This window comes from Petromyzon marinus, chromosome 39 (genome assembly GCF_048934315.1).
Source record: "Petromyzon marinus isolate PM22_M1 ecotype Great Lakes invasive population chromosome 39, UKy_Petmar_22M1.pri1.0, whole genome shotgun sequence".
Lineage (NCBI taxonomy): Eukaryota > Metazoa > Chordata > Hyperoartia > Petromyzontiformes > Petromyzontidae > Petromyzon > Petromyzon marinus.
The window spans coordinates 10,817,999-10,827,867 of NC_133705.1; positions in this window are offsets into that span (position 1 = coordinate 10,817,999).

Genomic DNA, 9,869 nt, shown 5'->3' on the forward strand with positions numbered 1-9,869 from the left:
TGAATGTGGAGGGGGAAAACCGGAGGACCCGGAGAAAAATCCACAGAGAGAGAGACACCACCACACTCCAAATATACAGCAGCAGCAGCAGCATGCATCGGGGTCGGGATCGAACGCACAGCCTCCTGCATACCAGGCGAGGTGGTTAACAAGGGGAGGGGATGCGGTGTGGTCAACATCACGCCTACCCGGCCGCCTTTGTCTCCCCCAATGCCGATGTTTACCCACAGCACTAGGTACAGTACTCGTTTAAGGCTAAGTTGACCTAACGGAGGCCTTGGACCGGTATAGAATATTCCTCCCAATCACAAAGACAAAGATTCCCCCATTTAGCCTTTAACAGACTGTTGGGGCAAGTGCTGTTCGCAAGCACCTTTTGAAGGCTGGCACGGCACACGGGTGGCCAGCACCACGCCCGGCCGCCTTTGTCTCCCCTGTGGCGATGTTTATGCGCCAGGGACTCATTTGAGGCCGAGCCGACCGAGGGTAGCGCCCAGGACCGGTAAAACATTGGCCACCGGTCGTGAGCCGGCAACGGTCGAACTTGGCTGGAGCCGGCCTTGTAAGTGCAGAGCGCCAACCACCGCGCCACCGCTCCCGACCGCACGCACCGACACGGCAAGCGGACGAGACACGGATCCCGCGTGGAGCGCACAGCCTTCACAGACTTTGTGGGGCAAGTGCCGTTAGCGAGCGCCCTCGCAAAGGCCGGCATGGCACACGCGGTCGGGTGCGGGCGGGATGGTGTGACCCAACGCCACTCCCGGCCGCCTTTGTCTCCCTTCGCGGCGACGTTTAAATTGAGGGGAGAGGCACCGGGGGTCGATGCAGACAGTCGCTGCCAGCGATGCCCTGCCGCAAACGGGAATGGAACTCCGTTTTTTTTTTGTGGCGCGCGCTAACCGCTGAGCCACCGCTCCGCAGACACACACAACATACTCATACATACACAACATACTTATACACAACATACACACACACAACATACACACAACACACACACAATATACACACAACATACACACACAACATACAATATACACACAATATACACACACACAATATATACACACACAACATACTCATACACAACGTACACACAACATACACACACAACATACTCACACACAACACACACACAATATACACACAATATACACACACAACATACTCATACACAACATACACACACAACATACTCATACACAACATACGCACAACATACACACAACATACTCACGCACAACACACACACAATACACACACACAACATATACACACAATATATACACACACAACATACACACACAACATACACACACACAACACACACACAATACACACACAACATACACACAACATACACACAACACACAATATATACACACACACAACATACACACACAACATACTCACACACAACATACACACAATATATACACACAACATACACACACACAACATACACACTCGTGCACACACACACACCGACACCCTCACACCAGCACTGCCAAAAAACATGTTTAAAAAATCCTAAATTCCGTAAGAAGCTGACAAGCTTGTGGTCAGGACACCTGCAAACACACGCGCAGTTACAACACACACACACGCCCGCATGATTCCTCAATACGAGTGAAAATGAAATGAAAACACTCACGCCTCTATACACAGTCCACACACAGGTGAGCCTGTGTGTGTCTGCGAGTCGACGCGTGTGTCTCTGTGTGTACCTGTGTGTGTGTGTTGTACCTGTGTGTGTCTCTGTGTGTACCCGTGTGTGTGTGTTGCACCTGTGTGTACCTGTGTTTCTCTGTGTATACCCGTGTGTGTGTTGTACCTGTGTGTGTGTTGTACCTCTGTGTGTGTCTCTGTGTGTACCTGTGTGTGTGTGTTGTACCTGTGTGTGTCTGTGTGTACCCGTGTGTGTTGTACCTGTGTGTACCTGTGTCTCTGTGTGTACCCGTGTGTGTGTTGTACCTGTGTCTCTGTGTGTACCCGTGTGTGTGTTGTACCTGTGTGTATCTCTGTGTGTACCCGTGTGTGTGTGTTGTACCTGTGTGTGTCTCTGTGTGTACCTGTGTGTGTGGAACCTGTGTGTGTGTCTGTGTGTACTCGTGTGTGTGTGTGTGTGGAACCTGTGTGTACCTCTGTGTGTGTTGTACCTGTGTGTTGTACCTGAGTGTGTGTGCTGTACCTGAGTGTGTGTGCGTGTTGTACCTGAGTGTGTGTGTTGTACCTTAGTGTGTGTGTGTGGTACTTGAGTGTGTGTGTGTTGTACCTGCGTGTGCGCTGTAAGATTGTGAAAATTAAACAGTTTGTGCGTTTGAGTAGCAGGTGATGACTGGCTAACGGGGTGCGTTTGAGAGTGCGGGTGAGAGAGGGGAGACGCGTGTGTGTGTGTGGCCGTGTGTGTGCGCGTGTGTGTCTGCGCGTGTGTGTGGGCGGCGTGTGTGTGTGCGGGAGTGTGTGTGTGTGTGCCTGTGAATGCGTGAGCATGAAGTGTCGTCCACTCCACGTACTGTGGTGTGTGTGTAGGTGCGTGTGGGGGTGTGTGGGTATGTGTGGGGGTGTGTGGTGTGTGGGTCTGTGTGGTGTGTGTCTGTGTGGGGTGTGCCTATGTGTGTGGTGTGGGTATGTGTCGTGTGGGTCTGTGTGGTGTGGGTATGTTTGGTGTGTGGGTATGTGTGGGGTGGGTCTGTGTGGTGTGTGTGGTGTGTGGGTATGTGTGGTGTGTGGCTATGTGTGGTGTGTGGGTATGTGTGGTGTGTGGGTGTGGGTATGTGTGGTGTGTGGCTATGTGTGGGGTGTGGGTCTGTGTGGGGTGTGGGCAAAAACAGCCCCCTGCCTCCTCGTGGTGCCGGACGGCAACGCTGTGGTGGGCAGTGCCGTGGTGGGAGGGCCAATTGAGATTGGCCTTTCCCTCATGGCGTTTGTAACCACCACAGCGGCCAAATGGGGGCTCTGAACGGGTGCGAGGGGCTGGTAACCCCTCCGCCTTCAATTAATTACCACCAAACCACAACTGAAAATTTTAATCAATAAGCTTTTGCCGGAGACCCCGCGGGGACAGGCGACTATGACATCTCCTGGCGAAACCCCATTTGGCAGAGCCAGGAGACTGTATCCTTCCCCTCGGGGCTCCTCCAGAAACAACAAAAAACCACTACGCTTGGCCACGTGGAATGTTCGAATGCTCACTGTGGAGGAGAGGCTGCCACTCCTCTGTCGGGAGCTGGACCGGTACCGCCTGGATCTCTGTGGTATTCAGGAGGTCCGGTGGACCGGCTCTGGCTCCGGCCACCATGAGGGGTGGACAGTCCTCTTATTGGGGCAGGAAACTGCCAAGCAACAGGGAGTGGCTCTTCTTCTGAACAAACGAATGGAATGAAGGGGGTATGGGAGCGTAGCGGTGAGGTGTGGGAAGCTGTAAGCCCCAGGCTACTTTGGGCTCGCCTTCCCATCAACCAGAGGCGAGGAGTGGTGGTCGTGGTTATTTATGCTCCCACCGAAGACGAACATCCGTGGACGGATGCAGGCAAGGCTGATGAGTCAGATGTTTCCTATGACCTCCCGTCAAAGGTGCTAGCTAAATTGGCTCCTCGGGATAGAGTAATCTTGTGACTGCAATGCCCGGGTTGGTTATGATGCTGGCACCTGGTCTGGAGTGATTGGAAGGCATGGGCCAGATCAGCTCAATAACAACGGCAGGAGGCCCATAAGTAAAACTATGTGGCCGGGAGTCGGAGCCATTCCCTGTACACCTTGAGGTACGACAGGGATGTCCTCTGGCTCCCACATTATTTAACATTTATTTCGACCACGTAGTTCGTGAAGACTTCAATAGCTGTACAGGCGGAATTTCCATCTGGTACAGATACAATGGGAAGCTGATTGATGCCCGGGTGCAGTCAAGGGATGGCTTCCTATTGCTAAACCACGTTATGTATGCCGATGATCTGGTAATTGCTGCTCACTCAGAGGAGGAGTTAGAGGCGCTGCTGCTGAACCTGGAGCTTGCCACTAAGAGGTGGGGCCTTACCATCAGCCCCACCAAAACTAAGCACCTGCCTGGGTATTTTGTACCATCGGACACTCCACCCCCACAACTCCCAATTGGTGATGGGGCAGTTGTGGAGAGAGTGGAGAGTTTCCCATACCTGGGCAGTGTGCTCATGACTGGCTCCGGTTTGACAGCAGAAGTTTCACTCCTAATCAGTGGAGTGACATTATCGTTTCATCGGTTGCGTAACGCTGTGTGGAAGCTACCTGGTCTGTCACTTCGCAGGAAGCTTCAGGTCTTCTCGGCCACGGTCATTCCCTCCCTTCTATATGCTTGCAAAACGTGAACCCCCTTATGGAACATCTTTGCCGGTTAGAAAGATTTAGGCTGGCCTGCCTACGATCCATCCTGGGTTTAACCAGGCTGGATTGTGTGAGGAGCTCACAAATCCTTGAAAGATCTGGACAAAGTCCCATCGGTGAGCTACTCCGGCAGGCAAGGCTGCGTTGGCTGGATCATGTAGCCTGCATGCCCAGCCACTGCACGCCTGAACAGCTTTTGTTCGGCTGGATAGAAGGGGCTAAACGGGCGTGGCACGGGTTAGAGAAGAGATGGAGAAGAGATGGAGTGGTACAGGAAGATGCGGAGCTGAGTGGACTTGCCGATGACTGGTACCAGCGGTGTCAAGATCGGACTCTGTGGAGGAGGCTTGTGAAGGATGCTACTGGGCAATTGGAGGCAGTCGCCCTCCAACAACAACGGAGGGCGGAGGAGCGACGCTCACAATAACGAGCGGAGCGCCGGGTGGCCAAAGCACAGTAAGTTGACACAGTAGGGGGCACAGGTGGTGCATCAGCCAGTCATCTCAGTCATCTCAGTCAGTCGATCCGTGGCACCTGCTGGGTCTGCCCCGTTACCTCCTTCCAGCGGGCGTTCGACACTTCACGAGGCCTCAAGGTGCACATGGCCTGGCACAAGCGTCGTGGTGACGTCACCACAACTTAGTGGCGAATGGCGGTTATTGTTGTTGTGGTTATGTGTGGTGTGTGAGTATCTGTGGTGTATGGGTATGTGTGTGGGTGTGTGGTGTGTGTATGTTTGGGTATGTATGGTATGGGTATATGTGGTGTGTATGTGTGGATGTGTGTTGTGTGTGGGTAGTGTAGCGGTTAATGCGCTGCGCTACGAACCTGGCCACCCGGGTTCGATTCACGCTCAAGGTCAACACCGGTTAAGATGATCTAAGCCGGTCCTGGGCCTCCCCTAGGTCGATTCAGCCTCAAATGAGTGCCTGGTGCGGTGTTTAAACATGGTCACTGTGGAGACAAAGGCGGCCGGGCGTGGTGTTGGCCACCCACCCCCTGGTGTGCCGTTCCGGCCTTCATAGGTGCTCGCTAACAGCACTTGCCTCAAACAGTCTATTTAGGCTACACGGTGGGATCTTTGTCTTCACGATGTACACATATTTGCGTGTCCTACGTGTGTCTTACTGCTGTGTACGTCTGTGCATGGCTGAGTAAACGCGCATGTGCCAATGGACGTGCACGCGGCGTGCTTGTGAAAGTGTGGAGAGCGCAGGCGGGGCCGCATCTTGCCGGGGTCGCCTCGCTCACTCACTCGAACCCCACGGCACCTGGAAGTCCAGTGACGTGCGGTGAGGTCAATGGCTGGAGAGGCACTGGCTAGTGTCAGAGCCAGATTCACACACTGAGGGGGGCGTGGCCTCACGGAGGGGGGCGTGTCCTCACTGAGGGGGGCGTGTGTTAGACAGGCCCCCCTCAGTGAGGCTGATGTGATAGCTGCCTCCCCTGGTGCTTTTTCATTGCAGTTTCATGACGAGACCAGCGAGCCTAAATATCTTTATAAACATACGTGAAATAAGTTACCTGGAGTATGGAAGGCGAGGACATGAAATGAAGGGGTCTACAAACATTACGTTGGTGACATACTGAGATAGTAACAGGCACGCGCTTATTGCCCGCGCTCCATCCAGTGACTGAGGGGTTGCGCAATCAGAGGGGAGGCTGAGCTCGTCGCTGCCTCACCTCTCGTCTCTTCCGGTATTTGCAGCGGAGCTCCGCAAATTTTGCCGATTTTTACTATGAAAATGATTGGAATCGTACAGAAATTGCATTTATAACACAGATCAGTGGAAAATCTCAATTTTAATTTTATTTGATTATCCTTTTTTTTTTACTTTTCGTAACAGCTATTTTCATTGGAGTATGACAGGTGGAGGCTCTGCCTCCTCTGCCTCCCATGGCCGCACGTCCCTGCTTGGGTCTGTCCCCAGAGCGTTGACGCCACGAGCCGTCTGAAGTCGAGGAGTAGGGCAGAGGCGCAGCGCTGCAATTGCCAGCGGAACGGCTACCGCTGGTGGATGGCCGCCGCAAGGTGAAAACCCCGCGGGGAGCGGTGGCGCAGCGATTGGCGCCGCCGCCGCGCAGCAAAACCTCGGCCGACTTCGGTGACGAATATCTGAACCGGTCGTGGGGTGCCTCCCATAGGTCAACTCATTGCCACTCGGGGAGACAAAGGCGGCTGGGCGTGGTGGTGGTCACCCATTCCCTCGTGTGCCGTGCCGGCCTTCATGAGGTCCCTGCTAACAGCACTTGCCCCAACAGTCTGCTCAGGCTATACGGGGGGGATCGTTGTCTTCGTGCTGTTTGAATATGCATCCAAGGTGCGGTGGTGGGGAGCGGTGGCACAGTGGTCAGGGCACTGCGCTACGAGCCCACCCACCCACCTGAGTTAGATTCCTGGTCACAACCAACATGGGTGGGCGAGTGATATCTAAAGCGGTACTGGGTTCTCCCGTTCACCAACCCACACTCACCATCGTGGTGAAGTATGGTCAAACGACCCACATAGCCTACACGGACATTGGGAGGTCTTCTTAAAGCAGGGGAATGACAATGGGATTATCCCCTCTGTCTGCGTCCCCTCTCTCCTCTACACGTGTCTCCCTGTCTCTCACCTCGTGTCGCTATCTGCACGTGGCGCTGTCTCTCACCAGGTCTCCCTTACGTCCCCATATCTCTGTCTGTGTTTCCCTATGGCTCCTTAACACCTCAATGTCTCTCCACCCCGTCTTCCCGTGTCCCTACGTCTCTCTGCCGTGTTTCCCTGTGTCACTCTATGTGTCCCCATGTCTCTCTCCGTGTCTCCGCGTGTCTTCCCATTTTCCTGTGTCTCCGTGTCTCTCCGTGTCCCTCTGTCTCTCCTCGTTGTGTCCCCGTGTCCCTCTGTGTGTCTCCATGTCTCTCCCCATATCTTCCCCTCTATCAATGTGAGTCTCAGTGTCTCTCTCAGTGTCTCTCCGTGTCTCTCTCCGTGTCTCTCTCCGTGTCTCCGCGTGTCTTCCCTTGCTCATCTGTCTCTCTCTCCGTGTCTCCCCGTATCCATGTCTCTCCCTCAAGTCTCCCCATGTCCCTCAGTGTCCATCCGAGTATCTTTGTGTCTCTCCGTGTCTCCCCGTGTCTCTCTCTCCGTGTCTTCCCATATTCCCCTGCGTCTCTCCCCGTATCCCTCCGTCTCTCTCCCCGTGTCCCTCCGTGTCTCTCTCCCCGTGTCTCTCTCTCCGTGTCTTCCCATGTTCATCTGTGTCTCTCTCAGTGTCTCCCCTTGTCTCCCCGTGTCTCTCTCAGTGTCTCCCCCGTGTCTCCCCGTGTCCCTCCGTGTCTCTCTCCCCTTGTCTCTCTCCCCGTGTCTCTCCCTCCGCGTCTCTCCCCCGTGTCTCCCCGTGTCTCCTCGTGTCTCTCCCCCGTGTCTCTCTCCCCGTGTCTCTCTCCCCGTGTCTCTCTCCCCGTGTGGTCTCCGAGTGTTGTGACATTGAACTCCACAGCTCAGGAATTCTTCTCGCCGCCGCGCGTGATCTAAACAAGCGGCGGTGGGGGGAGGGGAGAGGGGGGAGAGACGGGGGTCAGGGATAGGGGCTTGCTTCTCGGCCCGAGGGAGAGCGATAGGGCATGGGGGCAGGGCTAAGCTTATAGGGCTAGCGTCAAGGGATACGGTTTGGGCTAGCATCATCCCTCAACCAATGTGTGCTATGGGCAGTGCTAGGGGGATTAACGGGGCTACCGTTGACGTCAGTGATAGGGATAGTTGCCAGGGCCTAACGTTAGAGCTATTGGTAGGGTGAGCAGTTGCAGGGCCTAATGGTAGAGCTATTGGTAGGGTGAGTAGATGCAGGGGCTAATGGTAGAGCTATTGGTAGAGTGAGTAGTTGCAGGGCCTAATGGTAGAGCTATTGGTAGGGTGAGTAGTTGGTGCAGGGGTGGGCTAACTAAAATAACGTGACGAGGCCAATTGTTTTCAAATTCGGTAAAAAAAGGGCACAACTCAAAATTTAATGAGCCGCGCAATGCACTGTGGGTGACGGTGGTGGGTCCTTTGATAAATAACGTGTGGTATGTGTGACATGGGTGTGTGTGGTGTGTGGGTGGTGTGTGTGGTGTGTGTGGGTGTGTGTGGTGTGTGGGTGGTGTGTGTGGTGTGTGGGTGGTGTGTGGGTGTGTGTGGTGTGTGAGTGTGTGTGGTGTGTGGGTATGTGTGGTGTGTGGGTGTGTGTGTGGTGTGTGTGGTGTGTGTGGTGTGTGGGTGTATGGGTGGTGTGTGTGGGTGTTTGTGGTATGTGGGTGGTGTGTGTGGTGTGTGTCGTGTGTGGGTGTGTGTGGTGTGTGGGTGTGTGTGGTGTGTGGGTATGTGTGTTGTGTGGGTGTGTGTGGTGTGGGTGGTGTGTGGGTGTGTGGTGTGTGGGTGTGTGTGGTGTGTGGGTATGTGTGGTGTGTGGGTATGTGTGGTGTGTGAGTGTGTGGTGTGTGGGTGTGTGTGGTGTATGGGTATGTGTGGTGTGTGTGGTGTGTGTGTGTGGTGTGTGGGTGTTTGTGGTGTGTGGCCCTGTGTGGTGTGGGCATGTGCGGTGCGTAGGTAAGTTTACCACAGGTCGCCAACCTCTGGGCTAATGCTTTGGTTAGTATCAGTGCGAGTGTTGTGGGCAGAATGTGAGGCTCATAGTGCCATGCAAGGCGAGAGCTACGGCTCGTGTTAGCGGAGAGGGTTATGATTTGGTGTTAGAGGCGGCGGTTATGGACGATGCTAAATGCTGGACTCCGAGGGCGCGGGCTATGAGTGTTAAGCGTTAGAGGTGAGAATTACATGTGAATCGCTTTGCATGCAGTTTTCTAAATGTGTGCGCGCGTGTGTGTGGGGAGCGGTAGTGTAGCGGTTAGCGCGCTGCGCTACGAACCTGGCGACCCGAGTTCGATTCCCCCCTCATTACCAACACCGGCAATGATGATCCGAATCGGTCTTGGGCCTCCCCTAGGTCGACTCAGCCTCAAATGAGTTAAGGCTATACGGGCGATCTTTGTGCGTGTGTGCGTGTGTGAGTGATTGAAAGGGGCATGGGCCGGCAGATGAGCTCCAAGCCGACTGTGCAGCCCATGGGGCTTGTAATCACCGACAGCCTTTTGTGTGCATTCCGTGGCATCTTAAGACCCAGCCACGCAACGTCTTGGGCGCTCACCGGGAGGAGGGGAGGGGAGGGGGGGGACGTCTCCCTCCGTACAGCGCGAGGCCCTGGCAAGGATCGTTCAGCACCCGGCCGTGGTCTCAGACCTGGGTCGCTCTCGCACAGATGCCTCGCTGCCGGGTCCATTGATGATGAACGACGGCCACCACGTGGGGGTGGGGGGGGGGTGGGGGGGGTCCCTTCAAGAGTCGCCACGCGCGGCTCCAGAGCCGCGGGCTTGGGGATCTCTGGCCATGGGAGACTGGAGGCTGAGGAGGGGGACGAGGAAGGGGAGGTGGAGGAGGTGGAGGGAGGAGGTGGAGGAGGGGTGGGGGGACGAGAGGGTGGTGGAGGTGG